This window comes from Ovis aries, chromosome 1, assembly GCF_016772045.2.
Source record: "Ovis aries strain OAR_USU_Benz2616 breed Rambouillet chromosome 1, ARS-UI_Ramb_v3.0, whole genome shotgun sequence".
Taxonomy (NCBI): Eukaryota; Metazoa; Chordata; class Mammalia; order Artiodactyla; family Bovidae; genus Ovis; species Ovis aries.
This window is the reverse complement of record NC_056054.1, coordinates 166,850,429-166,867,634: the sequence shown is the minus strand read 5'-3', so window position 1 is coordinate 166,867,634 and position 17,206 is coordinate 166,850,429. Positions and strand designations below refer to the sequence as shown.

Here is a 17,206-nt window from a genome sequence, read left to right as displayed (position 1 = left end):
GTTGTGTTTTTGTTCTCAGCATACTTTTCTTTTCGAAAATGCTTTGCCAGTTAAATGATTATCTTTAGTTTTGGTTACTGGATTTTAGAAACACAAAAGGTGTTGTAAGAAGTCAAGTGGAGCTCCTCCCAGTCAGCAAGTTTTCCTTAAAGATCTCGTCCTTTAAGGGTACCTTAGTTCCAGTATTAAGTCCTGTGGACCTACCAGAGGAGGAGGGAGCAGGGGCTCTTTGATAAGCTTACGATCTAGTACACTAACACACAACGAATCGTTTCATTTTCGTATTTCTTAATGTGTCTGTTGTTGAATAGATAGTTTTAACAATTCTAAATTTATTTAAGAGTTCCTTTGTGGCAGTGCATCTCAGACTTGCTGGCTGCAAAGAAGCGTGAGCAAGGATCTCTGGGACATTGCGTGAAGCAGCGGAAAACCTGAAATTCCTTTTCATAAGCAACCAGTGTTACCATTTGTGTGTGTGTGTGTGTGTGTGCAGTCTAGATATATTCTTTGTCTTTGAAACTATATGTATGTATTATATTAATATATATGTATATATATATAGGGCTTCCCAGGTGGTGCAGTGGTGAAGAAGAATCCTGCTAATGCAGGAGCGGCAGGAGACACAGGTTAGATCCTTGGGTGGGGAGGATACCCTGGAGTAGGAAATGGCAACCCACTACAGTTCATGGGATCTTAAAGAGTGGGACATGATTGAGCACACACGCATTCAGATTCGTGTGTGTGTGTGTGTTAGGCATGAGCAGGGAGGGGTGGCCTAGCCAAAAAGGATGCAAGCTGATCTCTAAACCCCATCCCATGGGGTAACTTCTCCAACTCTAGCACTGTGCACCCTGGGATACAGTGGATGCAAACTAATCACAGGGGCTTCCTCAAGTACCCTTAGGCAGCTAGGAGCCCATTAAGGGTTTGTAAACATTCTACACATATATACATCTGATTATAACATTGAATTATGGGAGGACATACACAACAGAGCCTGCTGTTATATATAAGTTGCATTTGTCAATCGGCCTTGAGCGAATGCCCATGTGCATTCCCTTTCATTAATTCATTGATTGTTGGTGGGTACAAGCCCTGTATTTGCATAGGGCACAACCAAAAGGAGAAGACAGGAAGTATACAGAGGGGGAAGCTAAAAGGAATAGGGAGGATGACTCCTTTGGGGTCAGCCTGTTGCCATGTATTGAGAGTATCTGTCTAATAAAAGATCTGTCTGCTTGAGCTGAACTGAGCTGTAACTTGTCTGTTGTTTTAAACCCTTCAAATTTTTGTTGTGTAACAACTAAGGAAGAGAAATAAACTGACCTGACATATATATATATATACATATATATATGTATATATATATACACATATATACTTTGTTCGACCCTGTGGACTGTAGCCAGCCAGGCTTCTCTGTCCATAGAATTTTCCAAGCAGTAATACAGGAAGGGTTGCCCTTTTCTACTCCATGGGATCCTCCTACCCCAGGGCTCAAACGTATATCTCTTGTGTCTGCTGCATTGGCAGGTGGATTTTTTCTTACCACTAGTGCCACCTGGAAAGCCATATACTTACATATGTGCCTGCTTCCAGTAGATCATGTTTGTTTTATTATACTTTTTTCCCCCCTAAAACCTTTAAGTAAAATTGACATATAAGGAAAAGGTAGAATGTTTGTCTGGTGTCATTTGTGTGCTTCCTCACACAGAACTTTAGGAGTAGTCATACCTCACTTTAACAAACACAGCCTTCTTTCAATAAATGCATTTCTCCTTGGCTTAGTACATTGTTTCAGGCGGAAGGGCAAGATATTAGCATTACTCTTCAGCAAATCCCATCATCTTTACCTGGTTACCTGGTTATCTTTTTATTACAGTTAATTTGATGCCAGTAGTTGTAGGAAGTAAAATTTGAGAGTAAAATTGTTAATTCTTAAAAGACATTGATAGTTATGGGAGTTATCCCTCTGGAGAGGTTTTTTTTTCTTGCTGACTTCCCTTTTGGAGCTGCCCTTTCTGAAAAGTAATTGTTAATGTAGAATAAAAACCATTTTTAGATCGTATATTAAACAGCTGTTCTCCAGTACTCATCTGGTTTTAACAGATGAATATGAATTTTTTTAAGAATTAATTTTTTTCTCAATTGTGCTAAGTTGCTTCACTTCTGTCTGACTCTTTGCGACCCCATGGATTGTAGCCCACCGGGCTCCTCTGTCCATAGGACTTCTCTAGACAAGAATACCGGAATGGATTGCCATGCCCTCCAGGGGATCTTCTGACCCAACTATTGAACCCGTGTCTCTCATATCTCCTGCACTGGCAGGCAGGTTTTTTACCACTAGCGCCACCTGGGAAGCCCTTTTCCCTAATAGTGTGTTTTTAATTTTCTCATGTGAATTCTCAAAACAGTCTGTTGGCTTAAAAGAACTTGAATTCTGTGTGACATTTGTATGCATGCAGTTGCCATTTCATTAGGATAGTTGCTAATTGGGCTTCCCCAGTGGCTCTGCAGTAAAGGATTTGCCTGCAATGTGGGCAACCTGGGTTCAATCCTGGGTTAAAAAGATCCCTTGGAGGAGAAAATGGCAACCCACTCCAGTATTCTTGCTTGGAAATTTCCGTAGACAGAAAAGCCTGGAGGGGTATAGTCTAAAGAGTCACCAAGAGTCAGATACAACTGATAACTGAGTGCACGCGTGCATTCTAGGAATAACTGGAATTTGAATGACTGGAATGACATTTGTAGTCATGAGACTTTCATAAGTAACCAAAGATAGAAATTTGTTTAATAAAACAAATTTTAAGTTAGAGGTATAAGGAAGGTGGATAGCATAGAAAGAGAAAATAAGACAAAGTTTCTTGTGTGAGTCTGTACTGCTGCTGCTGCTGCTACTGCTGCTAAGTCGCTTCAGTCGTGTCCAACTCTGTGCGACCCCATAGACGGCAGCCCACCAGGCTCCCCCGTCCCTGGGATTCTCCAGGCAAGAACACTGGAGTGGGTTGCCATTTCTTTCTCCAATGCATGAAAGTGAAAAGTGAAAGTGAAGTTGCTCAGTTGTGTCTGACTCTTTGTGACCCCATGGACTACAGCCTACCAGGCTTCTCCATCCATGGGATTTTCCAGGCAAGAGTACTGGAGTGGGGTGCCATCGCCTCCTCTGGTGAGTCTGTACTTACTAGGTTTTCCTAAACTTCCTGCTGAGCATGGAAGAATTAAGCCTGTTGCATAGTGTACTGCTCAGACCTCTTTTAGTTACAAGTAGCAGAAACCCAATTCCAATGGGTTTAAGCTAAACGCAAAACAAATATTTGTGAACTCACGTAATTGGCAACTATGGGGTCTGTGGTTGGACTTTCTTAACTTTTAAGGCGTGGTTTGCCTTTTCCTCTTAATCTCCCACATGTGTACAGAACAGTTTTCCAGAGGTTACATGACTTGTATCACAGCAGAATGAATGCAGAAGCATATAGAGGAAGTCATCTGTCTTTCAGTAACTCAGATGTTAAAGAGCTGGGAGAAGTAAAATAAGGCCACTCTTCTTAATTTTTGGAAAAATAAAGTTGCTTAAAAATAAAAAATGTTAACATGCAATGTGCTTATTGTTTTTTAATGAATTATTAATAATAAACAGTCCATACATAGAAGTACCTCAAAATCTGATTACCTACTTTTCTGGAATATGGCTATGAATCAGGAATTAAATATAAAACACCTCTGAGCGTGAGAGGAGAGGGTATTTTTGTATACTAAATCTCACTTATGAGAAGCTTCTGAAGGCTTTCTTTGTATCATATTGTATTTATGTGTTTAAATTATTTATAACCCCAATAGAGATAAATATCTTATTTCCAAGTTCACAGCATATCAAAGTGAATTACATGGGGACACAGATTAAAAATTATTGGCACGAGAGACGGGTTACTGACAGTTGAATGAAATAATAATTTAAGTGCATGGGTCATTCATTCAAGGGAGAATGACCATTGGAAATGTTTAGCAACAGCAACAATATGACAGATATTATAGAGTCATAAATCCCAACTTTCAAACGAATTTTTGAATTACAACAGGAAAGTTGAAGGAAATTTCAGGTTGTCAACTGTTCAGGCCACATCTTCGAAATCTTTGTTGATTCTCATTTGCACTTAAGGATAGATAATGTTTTTTGAGTACTTAGGTTCTAAACAGTGTGCTGAGAATTTTACAAATGTTGTAGTTCCTTCAAAAGCTTCCTGAGCTGGTTATTATTTCTGATTTACAGATGAGGAGCCTGGAATTTAGGGATGGTAAGTAATTGTTAGCAATAAAAGAAGCAGAGGCAGGATTTAAAATGTGGTTTTTCCGATTAGAAAATATAATTTTAATCTTTTTAACTCTCAGGATGTTAATGGACCTTACTTGGAAAAAAGGTTTCATGGACAAATAAGTGTGACAACTGTAGTTATAAGAAAAAGTTACATACTGCAGGATTTTTTGGAGCTTTTGCTATGCTGGTGTACATTTTGCCTCTTCAAGAGAGTGACTGCACATGCAGTGTTTTTCAAACTTGATTGATTTTGGAACTCTTCTCTCAACCCTCAGTTTCATCTTGAGAATCTAGTGTCACAGGATGGTACACTTTTTAAAATAGGTCCAGGTGATATCTGCATATTGTGTATCATCCGGTGAACCATAATTGAAGTTCAAAACCAGAAGATACAGTTAATCATTGTAATATTACTTTATTTGCAGTGATGTTAGCCAAAGCCATTGGAATAGATGGAATTACCTTCAGGAAAACTATGGAGTGAGAAAAGTGTTGAATCACATGTATTTAATTTCAAAGTAAGGAGGAAGAAACACTGGTAAGCAGTTAGATAGGCAGATTAGAAGGAGTATGATAGGTTTGGGAAGGAAGGGAGAGTGAAAAACAGTGTAAGTCAGAGAGTTAAAGTAGTATGAGGATGCTGGATGTGGCAATTAGGTCTTTTTTTTTTTTTTTTTTTAAACCACTGATTTTAGTAGAGCAGTAGGAGAAAAGACAGATTTCAAGAGGCTAAATGAATGAGTGGTGTGAGAAAGCAGAAAATGAGATATGAAGGAAAGGAGTTTTCTGGAACAAGGAGTATAGAATTAGGTAGAAAGGATTTTTGAAAGAAAACTATAAAACTCAGATTTGTGTGGCTTGGGTAAGGGGTCAGTGGAGAGAGAAAGATACCAGGTGGAAGATAACTGATAAGGTGAGGTCCTAGGAGAAATGGGGGAGGAGAGACTCAAAGGACAGCTTGTTAAGACTTGCAGAAAGGAGGGAAGATGGATAAAGATACGGATAAATTTTGAGAAGGCTATTGCAGTCCTGACTTATAAGTGAAATAGTCAACATCATCTTTTGAGAAAGAGAGCCTTTCAGATGGTATTTAGAGCTCAAAATAGAGTAGGAGGTCAATTATGAATGAATAAAACTTAACTAGTTTTGAAAAAGTCTTTGTTAAAATAAGTGTGACTCCATAGATAGTAGTGGTTTTGGTTATTAAAATTATGTGATTTTCTTTAACGATGCTAAGCAGTCCAGGAGCAAGAATTGGTGGGGGGGGGGCGATAATTTAGTTTTACTTAGGACTAAAGGGTGTTATAAGATGTGGGGGTAGCATATGTGTTTAGTGTGAGAAAACGAAAGGGTCAAAGGACAGTATATTGTAGAATAGAGGTTCACATTTGTGAACTCCTGCATTTGAGGCAGATTCTTTACTGTCTGAACCATCCATCCATTCATGAATGCATGTTGTGGAAATGGGAATGTGATGTGAAGTAGTTTGTTGGACTCAGGTGAATTAAGATGAGTCCATTGTATTGCATGAGTTGATTTTTGAACGTTTTAGAGCTTCAGTTTGATGGTAGATTTTTAATAATAGGAAAACTATGAATCAAGTATCAGAGTATTTAGGAATGTTGGAGAGGATCTTTGGTCAGTACAGGGCAATTATAATATGGATAAGATAATAATACATACAAGTTATGGAAATTTTACTGTAGGAATTGTTGCAATGAGGGTTGAATATTAGTTGGAAGTGGTGGTGGGGGAGGAGGTTGTTAATCTCTTCCCCTGTTTTTATAAATGGGAGAGGAATCTTGAAAGTGTCTTTATTTATTTATTTATTTTTTGAGAGTGTCTTTAAAAATAGTGTAGTCAATAAAAATTGTATAATTTAATTGTATAATTATGTAATAAAAGTATCAGTAATAAAAAGGATTCAGTTAAACTAAGGTGGAGGAAATGTTCAGCGAGAAGGATATAAGGAAAATGTATTGACTTGGGAAAGGAGTTTGGTCGGCTAGGGAAGAGATAGAGAGCAGTATAGATGATGACTATACTTCAATTAAAAAAAAAACAGAAACAAAGCGAAAAGAATATTAAAAAGTAATGTACTCAAGGGTCAAGTTAAAAAAAAATGTAGTGGAAAGAGTAATGAGGCATTGTCTGAGATGAGAGAATAGCACTGTAATAAGCTATAGGGATTGAAATATAGGGTGTTGAAATGTGATTCCCAGGCCTGGTGATAGAAGGGAAAGGATTGGAAAGTATATTAGAGGAATGTAGTAACACAAGGAGTGGTTTATAGGTAGAATTGAGTAGTTGTAAAGATGCCGACTGGAACATTGCTATAATGGTGCTGTCTCAAACTTGCCTGTCAGATGGCTACCTCTAATATGAGTTTTCAGTAATTTAGAAGACAGGCTAATGTGAGCTGCTGCTTATTGATATGTAACATATGAACAAGTTCCATTCTGTGAGTGTGTTTATAAGTCTAATAAAGTTAGCCTAGGTACCAAACTAACAGAATTGTCTGTACTGTAATCGGTTTACAATACTTTGCCTACAAATAATGTACAAACAAACACACTAAAAACATTTTTAATCTTACAGTACCTTAAAAAATACAGTAGTACAGTACAACAGCTGGCGTACAGGGGGTGGCATCGAGTGAACAGGCAATAAGAGTTACGGACTGGAGGAGGAAGAGGGTGGGAGATGGTGGAGCTGAAGGATCGTCAGCAATAGGAGATGGAGGGCAAGCTGCAGTTTCACTCACACCTGATGTTGATGGCACAGGATCTGGTTCCTTGCTGGGTTCAGTTCTATCTACCCTCTTGCTTCTGGACATCCTGGACTTGAATTAAAGATGCTGTTCTATATACTGTAAAGTACACAAGAACACGGCCACTTGTAGAGGATGCAGGCGTGTGACAGTATGCACCAGACATGTGCAGTAACTTACGAGTTTGGACATGCAAGTGCATATTGCATCTTTGAAAGTTCATGACTTGAAGGTTCATATGTAGGGGACCTGCTGTCCCTATGTTGGTAATTCACTGTTTGGCTGCACTTAGCATCGCACTGTGCTCCCACCTATTTCTGCCTATCTAAAACTGATTATCCAAAACTTACTTCAAAATCCAGTTCAACTGTGCCTTTTAAGAACTATCTCCTAATTAACTCAAACTTAAAAATATTTCAAAAAATAATTCAAAATTAGAAAAAATATTCCTAATTTTGAACTTCAAAGTTCTCTGTACTTTTTATGTAAGCTTACCAGATTCCATCATCTATTCTAGCTGCTGAATTGTTTAATCTCTGCTGTTATCCTGTTAACCCTGTGACAGGGACTGTCTTATTTTTTATCCCCATAGCATCCAGCATACCTAGAGTGTGCTGGTTAACAATACCAACTCTGGACTCAGACCAGGGATAGATTAACATGGCGACCTTGGGCAAGTTATTTAGCTTATTCAAACCTAACATCTTCATCTATAAAATGGTGATAATTCCATTACTGAAAAATAAAATAATGTGAGTAAAGTATTTAGCATAGTGCCTGGCAATGGAAATTATTGTTATTTAAAATAAACGTTTAGGGAATAAATAAGTGAATGAATGGCTCCACAAACTACTTGGGAAAAAGTCACGCTTTCTAATTATTTAACTTGTATATGTAAAGAATATATATATTTAGAATGGGATAACTAGCATTTTTCTATATGCTAATACAAATGCATTAATGTTTCTTAAAGAGGGATATTTTAGTATAAAATAATGTTATTTCTTATACATATTTTATACTATTTGCCAGATATAATCTAAATATTTTAATATAGACAATCTCACTTTATTTTGAAGTATAGTTGGTTTACAATATTGTGTAAGTTTCAGGTGTCCAGCACAGTGATTCAGCTATATATATAGTGTGTATGTGTGTGTATATATATATGTTTTAGATTATTTTCCATTATGTTATAAGATATTGAATGTTATTTCCTGTGTCATATACTAAATGCTTGTGAATATTTCTCCTTTGGTTATACAGTAAATCCTTATTGCTTAATTATTTTATGTATAGTAGTTTGTGTCCGTTAATCCCATCAGTTCAGTTCAGTAGTTCAGTTCAGTTGCGCAGTCGTATCCGACTGCGACCTCACGGACTGCAGCACGCGAGGCCTCCCAGTCCATCACCAACTCCAGGAGTTTACTCAAACCCACTGAGTCGGTGATGCCATCCAACCATCTCATCCTCTGTCGTCCCCTTCTCCTCCCCCCTTCAATCTTTCCCAGCATCAGGGTCTTTTCCAGTGTATCGGTTCTTCCATCAGCTTCAGCATCAGTCCTTCCAGTGAATATTCAGGACTGATTTCCTTTAGGATGGACTGGTTGGATCTCCTTGAATTCCAGAGGACTCCCAAAGAGTCTTCTCCAACATCACAGTTCAAAAGCATTGATTCTTCAGCACTCAGCTTTCTTTATAGCTCAACTCTCATATCCATACATGACTACTGGAAAAACCATAGCTTTGACTAGATGGACCTTTGTTGGCAAAGTAATGTCTCTCCTTTTTAATATGCTGTGTAGGTTGGTCATAACTTTTCTTCTAAGAAGCAAGCGTCTTTGAATTTCATGGCTGCAGTCACCATCTGCAGTGATTTGGGAGCCGAAAAAAATAGTCTCTCACTTTTTCCACTGTTTCCCCATCTATTTGCCATGAAGTAATGGGACTGGATGCCATGATCTTAGTTTTCTGAATGTTGAGCTTTAAGCCTACTTTTTCACTCTCCTCTCACTTTCATCTAGAGGCTGTTTAGTTCTTTGCTTTTTGCCATAAGGGTGGTGTCCTCTGTGTATCTGAGGTTATTGATATTTCTCCCGGCAATCTTGATTCCAGCTTGTGCTTCTTCCAGCCCAGCGTTTCTCATGATGTACTCCGCATATAAGTTAAGTAAGCAGGGTGACAATATACAGCCTTGATGTATTCCTTTCTGTATTTGGAACCAGTCTACTGTTCTATATCCAGCTCTAACAGTTGCTTCCTGACCTGCGTAAAGATTTTTCAAGAGGCAGGTCAGGTGGGCTGGTATTCCCATCTCTTTCAGAATTTTCCACAGTTTGTTGTGATTCACACAGTCAAAGGCTTTGACATAGTAATAAAGCAGAAATAAATGTTTTTCTGGAACTGTTCTTGCTTTTTCAATGATCCAACGGGTGTTGGCAATTTGATCTCTGGTTCCTCTGCCTTTTCTAAATCCTGGTTGAACATCTGGAAGTTCATGATTCATGTACAGTTGAAGCCTGGCTTGGAGAATTTTGAGCATTACTTTGCTAGTATGTGAGATGAGTGCAGTTGTGTAGTAGTTTGAGCATTCTTTGGCATTGCCTTTCTTTGGGATTGGAATGAAAACTGACCTTTTCCAGTCCTATGGCCACTGTTGAATTTTCCAAATTTGCTGACATGTTGACAGATTTGCAGCACTTTCACAGCATCATCTTTTAGGATTTGAACTAGCTCAAGTGGAATTCCATCACCTCCACTAGCTTTGTTTGTAGTGATGCTTCCTAAGGCTCCTTGACTTCACATTCCAGGATGTCTGGCTCTAGGTGAGTGATCACACCATGATGATTATTTGGGTCATGAAGATCTGTTTTGTATAGTTCTTTGGTGTATTCTTGATACCTCTTCTTAATATCTTCTGCTTCTGTTATGTCCATACCGTTTCTGTACTTTATTGTGCCCATCTTTGCATGAAATGTTCCCTTGGTATCTCAGATTTTCTTGAAGAGATCTCTAGTCTTTCCCATTCTATTATTTTCCTCTAATTCTTTGCACTGATCACTGAGGAAGGCTTTCTTATTTCTACTTGCTATTCTTTCGAACGCTGCATTCAAATGGGTATATCTTTCCTTCTCTCCTTTGCCTTTCGCTTCTCTTCTTTTCACAGCTATTTGTAAGGCCTCCCCAGACAGCCATTTTGCTTTTTTGCATTTTTTTTCCTTGGGGATGTTCTTAATCCCTGTCTCCTGTACAATGTCATGAACCTCTGTCCATAGTTCATCAGGCACTCTGTCTATCAGATCTAGTCCCTTAAATCTATTTCTCACTTCCGCTGTATAATCGTAAGGGATTTGATTTAGGTCATACCTGAATGGCCTAGTGGTTTTCCCTACTTTCTTTAATTTCAGTCTCAATTTGGAGAAAGGAGTTCACGGTCTGAGCCACAGTCAGCACCTGGGCTTGTTTTTGCTAACTATATAGAACTTCTCCATCTTTGTCTGCAAGGAATATAATCAGTCTAATTTTGTTGTTGACCATCTGGTAATGTCCATGTGTAGAGTCTTCTCTTATGTTGTTGGAAGAGAGTGTTTGCTATGACCAGTGCGTTCTCTTGGCCAAACTCTATTAGCCTTTGCCCTGCTAATCCCATATTCATAATTTATTCTCTCCTGCCCTTCCTTTCCCTTTTAATAACCGTAACTTTGTTTTCCATGTCTATAAGTCTCATTTCTGTTTTGTATATAGATTCTTTTGTATTACCTTTTAGATTCCACATTCAAGTGATATCATGTCATGTTTATCTTTTTCTGACTTGTTTGACTTAGTATGACAGTCTCTAGGTCCTTTTATGTTGCTGCAAATGGTAGTATTTCATTTTTATGGTAATATTCCATTATGTGTGTGGAATATTTATCCATTTATCCATTTTATCTTTATCCATTTACTTGTTGACAGACATGTAGTTTGCTTCCATGTTTTGACTCTTATAAATAGTGCTGCTGTGAACACTGGGGTTGCTTGTATCTTTTTGGATTTCCATCTTTTCTGGATATATGCCCAGGAGTGGGTTTACTGAATCATGGTAGCTCTATTTTTAGTTTTGTAAGGAACCCCCATGCTGTATTTCATAGTGGCTGTACCAATTTAAGTTCCCACCAACAGTGTAGGAGGGTTCCCTTTTCTCTGCACTCTCTCGAGCATTTATTATTTGTAGCCTTTTTGATGATACTTATTCTTACTGGCGTGAGGCGATATGTCATTGTGGTTTTGATTTGCATTTCTCTATTAATTAGCAATGTTAAGTGATTTTGGCCATCTGTATGTCTTCTTTGGAGAAATGTCTACTTAGATTGTCTGCCCATAGTTTGATTGTTTTTTGTTTTTGTTTTTGTTTTTTTAATATTGAGTTATATGAGCTGTTTGTATATTTTGGAAATTAAGCTCTTATCAGTCATGTTGTTTGCAAATATTTTCTCCCATTCCATAGGTGTCTTTTCATTTTGTTGATGGTTTCCTTTGCTGTGCAAAAGCTTTTAAGTTTGATTAGGTCCCATTTATTTATTTTTGCTTTTATTTTTTGGGGGAGATTAGCCTATCTCACTTTAATCTTAGCAATTGAAAAGCTGGATATACTCCCCTTTTTAGAGATGAGAAACTGAGTCTTTGGATTAGGAAATGACAACCTGTTCCAGTATTCTTGCCTGCAAAACTCCATGGGCCGAGGAACCTGGTGGGCTACAGTCTATGGGGTCCCAAAGAGTTGGATACTACTAAGCATGCGTGGATGCAGTTGAGTCTCAGGGAAGTCACAACTAGTAAGCCAAAATATAAATTTAGGTTTTCTGGCTTTAATAATTTTATTCTTGAGCACTGTGTTATATTAGACAGTCACAAGTAGAGGTACCTCATATGTTTATTAAAATATTCCAACCAATCTTTTATAGGTTGGAACAACTCAGTTATAAAAACCTCTAAAATTTTGGGAAATCACAATAGTATTAATTAAAAGAAATATGCAAAAATGTATAAACTTCGATTTAAGCAACTTGTATTACTTTAAAAGTATATTTTTTGTTAAAAAATGTTTATTTATTTTTGGGTGTGTTGGGTCTTCGTTGCTGCACAGGCTTTTCTCTAGTTGTGGCAAATAGGGGCTACTCTTGCTGCAGAGCATGAACTTCTCAGCACTGGCTTCTCTTCTTGTGGAGCACAGGCTCTGGTGCTCGGGGTTCAGTAGTTGTAGCACCTGGCCTCAGTAGTTGTGGCTCCTGAGTTCTATAGTCTCATCTCAGTATTTTTGGCGCATGGGCTTAATTTGCCCTGCGGCATCTTCCTGAATCAGGGATTAAACCCGTGTCTCCTGCAGTGGCAGGCAGATTCTTTACCACTGAGCCACCAGGGAAGCCCTATATATTAAGTTGAAAATTGACTAGAAATTGAATTTATATAGGAAAGGCTTTCTTTCTATTTTTTTAAAGAAGTTCTTAACATTTACTTAAATGTTACTTGTTTTTGGCAGTTTAAGAAGTGCTACTTTATTGACAATTGTTTAAAATTATCAAAAGCTTAAGTATAGAAGTTAAAATGATTTTTATATCAGTGATTACTCTAGGAAATGCATTTGATGAAACTCACACTATTTTTATGAAATGAGATAAATTGTTTCAGGTATATAGATTTCTGGATAAGCTATAGCCCATTTGTTATAACTGTTACTTTTAAAGTTTTTTAATTATTAAGTTGAGGTATTACATATAGTTTCTTCATGGTCACAGCAAACTCAAGGAAGCTGTGAGCCATGGGTGCAGGGCCACCCAGGATGGACAGGTCGTACTGAAGAGGTCTGACAGAAGGTGGTTCACTGGAGTAAGAAATCAAAGTCCACAGTAGTAGTCTTGCTTGCAGAACCCCGTGGACAGTATGAAAAGGCAAAAAGATATGTCTCTGGAAGATAAGCCCCCAAGGTCAGAAGGTGTCAATAGTATATTGCTACTGGGAAAGAGCAGAGGGGAATTATGAATAGCTCCTGAAAGAATGAAGCAGCTGGACCAAAGTGGAAATGACGCTCAGTTGTGGATGTGTCTGGTGGTGAAAGTTAAGTCCTATGTTGTACAGAACAATATTGCATAGGAACCTGGAATATTAGGTCCATGAATCAAGGTAAACTGGACATGGTAGCAGGTTATGGCAAGAGAGAATATCAACATCTTAGAAATCAGCGAATTAAAATGGATGGTAATGGGTGAATTTAGACAACCATTGTATTTACCACTGTAGGCAAGAATTCCTTGGAAGGAATGGAGTAGCCTTCATAGTCAACAGAAGAGTTCAAAATGCAGTACTTTGGTGCAACCTGAAAAACAACAGAGGTCTGTCCCCTAACCGCTGATGCCAAAGAAGTTGAAATTTAACGGTTCTAGGAAGACCTACAAGTTCTCGTAGAACTAACACCAAAAAAAAAAAAAAAAAAAAAAAAGATATCCTTTTCATCACAGGGGACTGGAATGCAAAAGTAGGAAGTCAAGAGATACCCAGAATAACAAGCAAGTTTGGCCTTGCAGTACAGAATGAAGCAGGGTAAAGGCTAACAGTTTTATCAGAAAACATGATCATAGCAAACACCCATTTCCAGCAACCTAAGAGATGATTCTACACATGGACATCACCAGATGGTCAGTACTGGAATCAGATTGATGATGTTCTTTGCAGTGAAAAATGAGAGGATCTATACAGTCAATAAAAACAAGACCTGGAGCTGATCGTGGCTCAGATCATGAGTTCCTTATTGCAAAATTCAGGCTTAAAAGAAGAAAGAGGAAAAAACAATAGGCCATTCAAATATGACCTAAATCAAATCCTTGAAGGTGATGAATAGATTCAAGGGATTAGATCTGGTAGAGAGAGTGCTTGAAGAACTGTGAACAGAGGTTCATAACATTGTACAATAGGCAGTGACCAAAACCATCCTAAAGAAAAAGAAATGTAGGAGGTGGTTGTTGTAGGAGGCTTTACAAATAGCTGAGAAAAGAAGATAAGTGAAAAGCAAGGGAGAAAGGGAAAGATACACCCAACTGAATTCAGAGTTCCAGAGAATAGCAAGGAGAGATAAGAAGGCCTTTTTAAATGACCAATGCAAAGATATAGAGGAAAACAGTAAAATGGGGACATTGGAGATCTCTTCAAGAAAGTTGAAGATACCAAGGCAACATTTCTTGCAAGGAAGGGCATGATAAAGAACAGAAATGGTGAGACCTAACAGAAGCAGAAGATCTTAAGAAGAGGTGGCAAGAATATACAGAAGAACTATACAGAAAATGTCTTAATGACCCAGATAACCATGAGGGTATGGTCACTCACTGAGAGCCAGACATCCTGGAATGTGAGGTCAGGTGGGTCTTAGGAAGTGTTACTATGAACAAAGTGAGTGGATATGATGGAATTCCAGCTAATCTATTTAAAATCCTAAAAGATGATGCTGTTAAAGTACTGTACTCAATATATATCAGCAAATTTGGAAAACTCAGCAGTGACCACAAGACTGGAAAAGGTCAGTGTTCATTCCAATCCCAAGGAAGGGTGATGCCAAAAAATGTTCGAACTGTGGTACAGTTGCTCTCATTTCACATGCTGGCAAGGTTATCCTCAATTGTTCAAGCTAGGCTTCAGCAGTGTGTGAACTGAGAACTTCCAGATATGCCAGCTAGGTTTTGGAGAGTCAGAGGAAACAGAGATCAAATTCATTGTATCATGGAGAAAGCAAGGGAAGTCCAGGAAAAACATCTGTTTTTGCTTCACTGACTACATTAAAGCCTTTGACTGTGTGGATCACAACAAACTGTGGAAATTGTTAAAGAAATGGGAATACCCCACAACCTTACCTGCCTCCTGAGAAACCTGTAAGTGGGTCAAGAAAAACAACAGTTAGAACTGGACATGAAACAATGGATTGGTTCAAAATTGTGAAAGGAGTACAACAAGGCTGTATATTGATACTTTGTTTATTTAACATATATGGAGAGTACATCATGTGAAATGCTGGGCTGGATGAATCACAAGCTGGAATCAAGATTACCAGGAGAAATGTCAACAATGTCAGATATGCAGATGGTACCACTCTAATGGCAGAAAGTGAAGAGGAAGTAAAGAGCCTCTTGGTGAAAGTGAAAGAAGAGAGTGAAAAAGCTAACTTAAAACTCAACATTAAACAATTAAGATCATGGCATCCGCTCCCATCACTTCATGGCAGATAGAAAGGGGAAAAGTAGAAGCAATGACAGATTTTCTTTTCTTGGGTTACAGAATCACTGAGGTCGGTGACTGCAGTCATGAAATTAAGACACTGGCCCCATGGAAGGAAAGCTTTGACAGACCTAGACAGTGTATTAAGAAGCAGAGACATCACTTTGCTGATAAAGTTCCGATTAGTCAAATCTATGTATGGGTGTGAGAGTTGGACTGTGAAGAAAGCTGAGCACCGAAGAATTGATGCTTTTGAACTGTAGTGTTGGAGAAGACTCTTGAGAGTCCCTTGGACTGCAAGGAGATCCAACCAGTCCATTCTGAAGGAGATCAGCCCTGGGATTTCTTTGAAACTCCAGTACTTTGGCCACCTCATGCGAAGAGTTGACTCATTGGAAAAGACTCTGATGCTGGGAGGGATTGGGGGCAGGAGAAGAAGGGGACGACAGAGGATGAGATGGCTGGATGGCATCACGGACTCGATGGACGTGAGTCTGAGTGAACTCTGGGAGTTGGTGATGGACAGGGAGGCCTGGCGTGCTGCGATTCATGGGTCACAAAGAGTCGGACACGACTAAACTGACTGACTGATGGTTTTTCCAGTAGTCATGTATGGTTTTGAGAGTTGGACCATTCAAAAAGACTGAGTCCTGAAGAATTGATGCTTTTGAATTGTGGTGCTGGAGAAGACTCTTCAGAGTCCCTTGGATAGCAAGGAGATAAAACCAGTTAATCCTTAAGAAAATCAACCCTGAAAAGTCCTTGGAAGGACTGTTGCCAAAGCTGAAGCTCCAATACTTTGTCCACCTAATGTGAAGAACCCACTTATAGGAAAAGACCCTAATGCTGGGAACGATTGAAGGCAAAAGGAGAAGGGGGTAGCAGAAGATTAGATGGTTAGATAGCATCACTGACACAATGGACATAAATTTGAGCAAACTCTGGGAGATATTCAAGGTGACAGGAGCCTGGCTTGCTGCAGTCTGCAGGGTCGCAAAGAGTCAGACACAACTTAGTGAGCAAACAATTACATGTGACACAGTACCATGTCTTTGATGTTTGATGACTTTTTATACTTGTATACATAAACCTGTATAACTATCACATAGTTCAAGATTGGAACATTTTGAGCATCTCAGAAGACTAACTTGCATCCTGTCCCAGTGAGTTAGTTGTCTCCCTGTTTGGGTACTTGTACCATCCTAACTAATATCATTGTAGATTTGTTTTACCCATTCTTGAATTCCACATAAATGTCTGTGAGATGTATTCATATTGTGCATAGCAGTTATTCATTCTTTTTATTACTATGTAATTTTCTATTGTATAAAAAATTTTGTTCATGTAGTTTTCTATTGTATACAAAGGTCTATTCTTGCTCCTGTGATGGATATTTGGATTGTTTTTAGGTTTCGTCATTAAGAACAAAGATAGCATTTTTATACATGCCTGTTTTATAGGATAGCATTTTTATGCCTTTTAGAGGTATAGTCACTCATTTCTTTTGGTTAAATATCTATTAATGTTATTGTTGGACATTAAGTAAGCAGGTGTCTAACTTTAGAAGATACTGACTGACAAAGTAGATGTATTCATTTACCCTCACACAGCAGTATGTGAGACTTCTAGTCATATAGAATATGACCAATTACCAATTCTTGATATTGTTAAAAAAAACCTTGATATTGTTTGTCTTTTTAATTTTACAAGGGTAAATGATGTTCTATTGATATTTTAGCTTGGTGGCTCTGAGGTTAAAGCGTCTGCCTGCAATGTGGGAGACCTGGGTTCGATCCCTGGGTTGGGAAGATCCCCTGGAGAAGGAAATGGCAACCCACTCCAGTATTCTTGCCTGGAGAATCCCATGGACGGAGGAGCTTGGTGGG

The 17,206-nt window shown here is 38.4% G+C and overlaps 1 protein-coding gene across 23 annotated transcripts in view; it reads left to right on the top strand.

Moving 5' to 3' along the window:
• SENP7 (SUMO specific peptidase 7) overlaps positions 1-17,206 on the top strand; it is a 164,341-nt gene that overhangs the window by 24,639 nt on the left and 122,496 nt on the right. For 4 of the 23 annotated variants that reach the window (XM_060416981.1, XM_060416978.1, XM_060416940.1 and 1 more), the window contains exon 2: positions 563-626. The exons of the other annotated variants lie outside the window; for them this stretch is intronic. The gene's annotated coding sequence lies outside the window, so the exon portion shown is untranslated. The remainder of the gene's footprint in view (positions 1-562; positions 627-17,206) is intronic. 23 annotated transcript variants of the gene reach the window in all.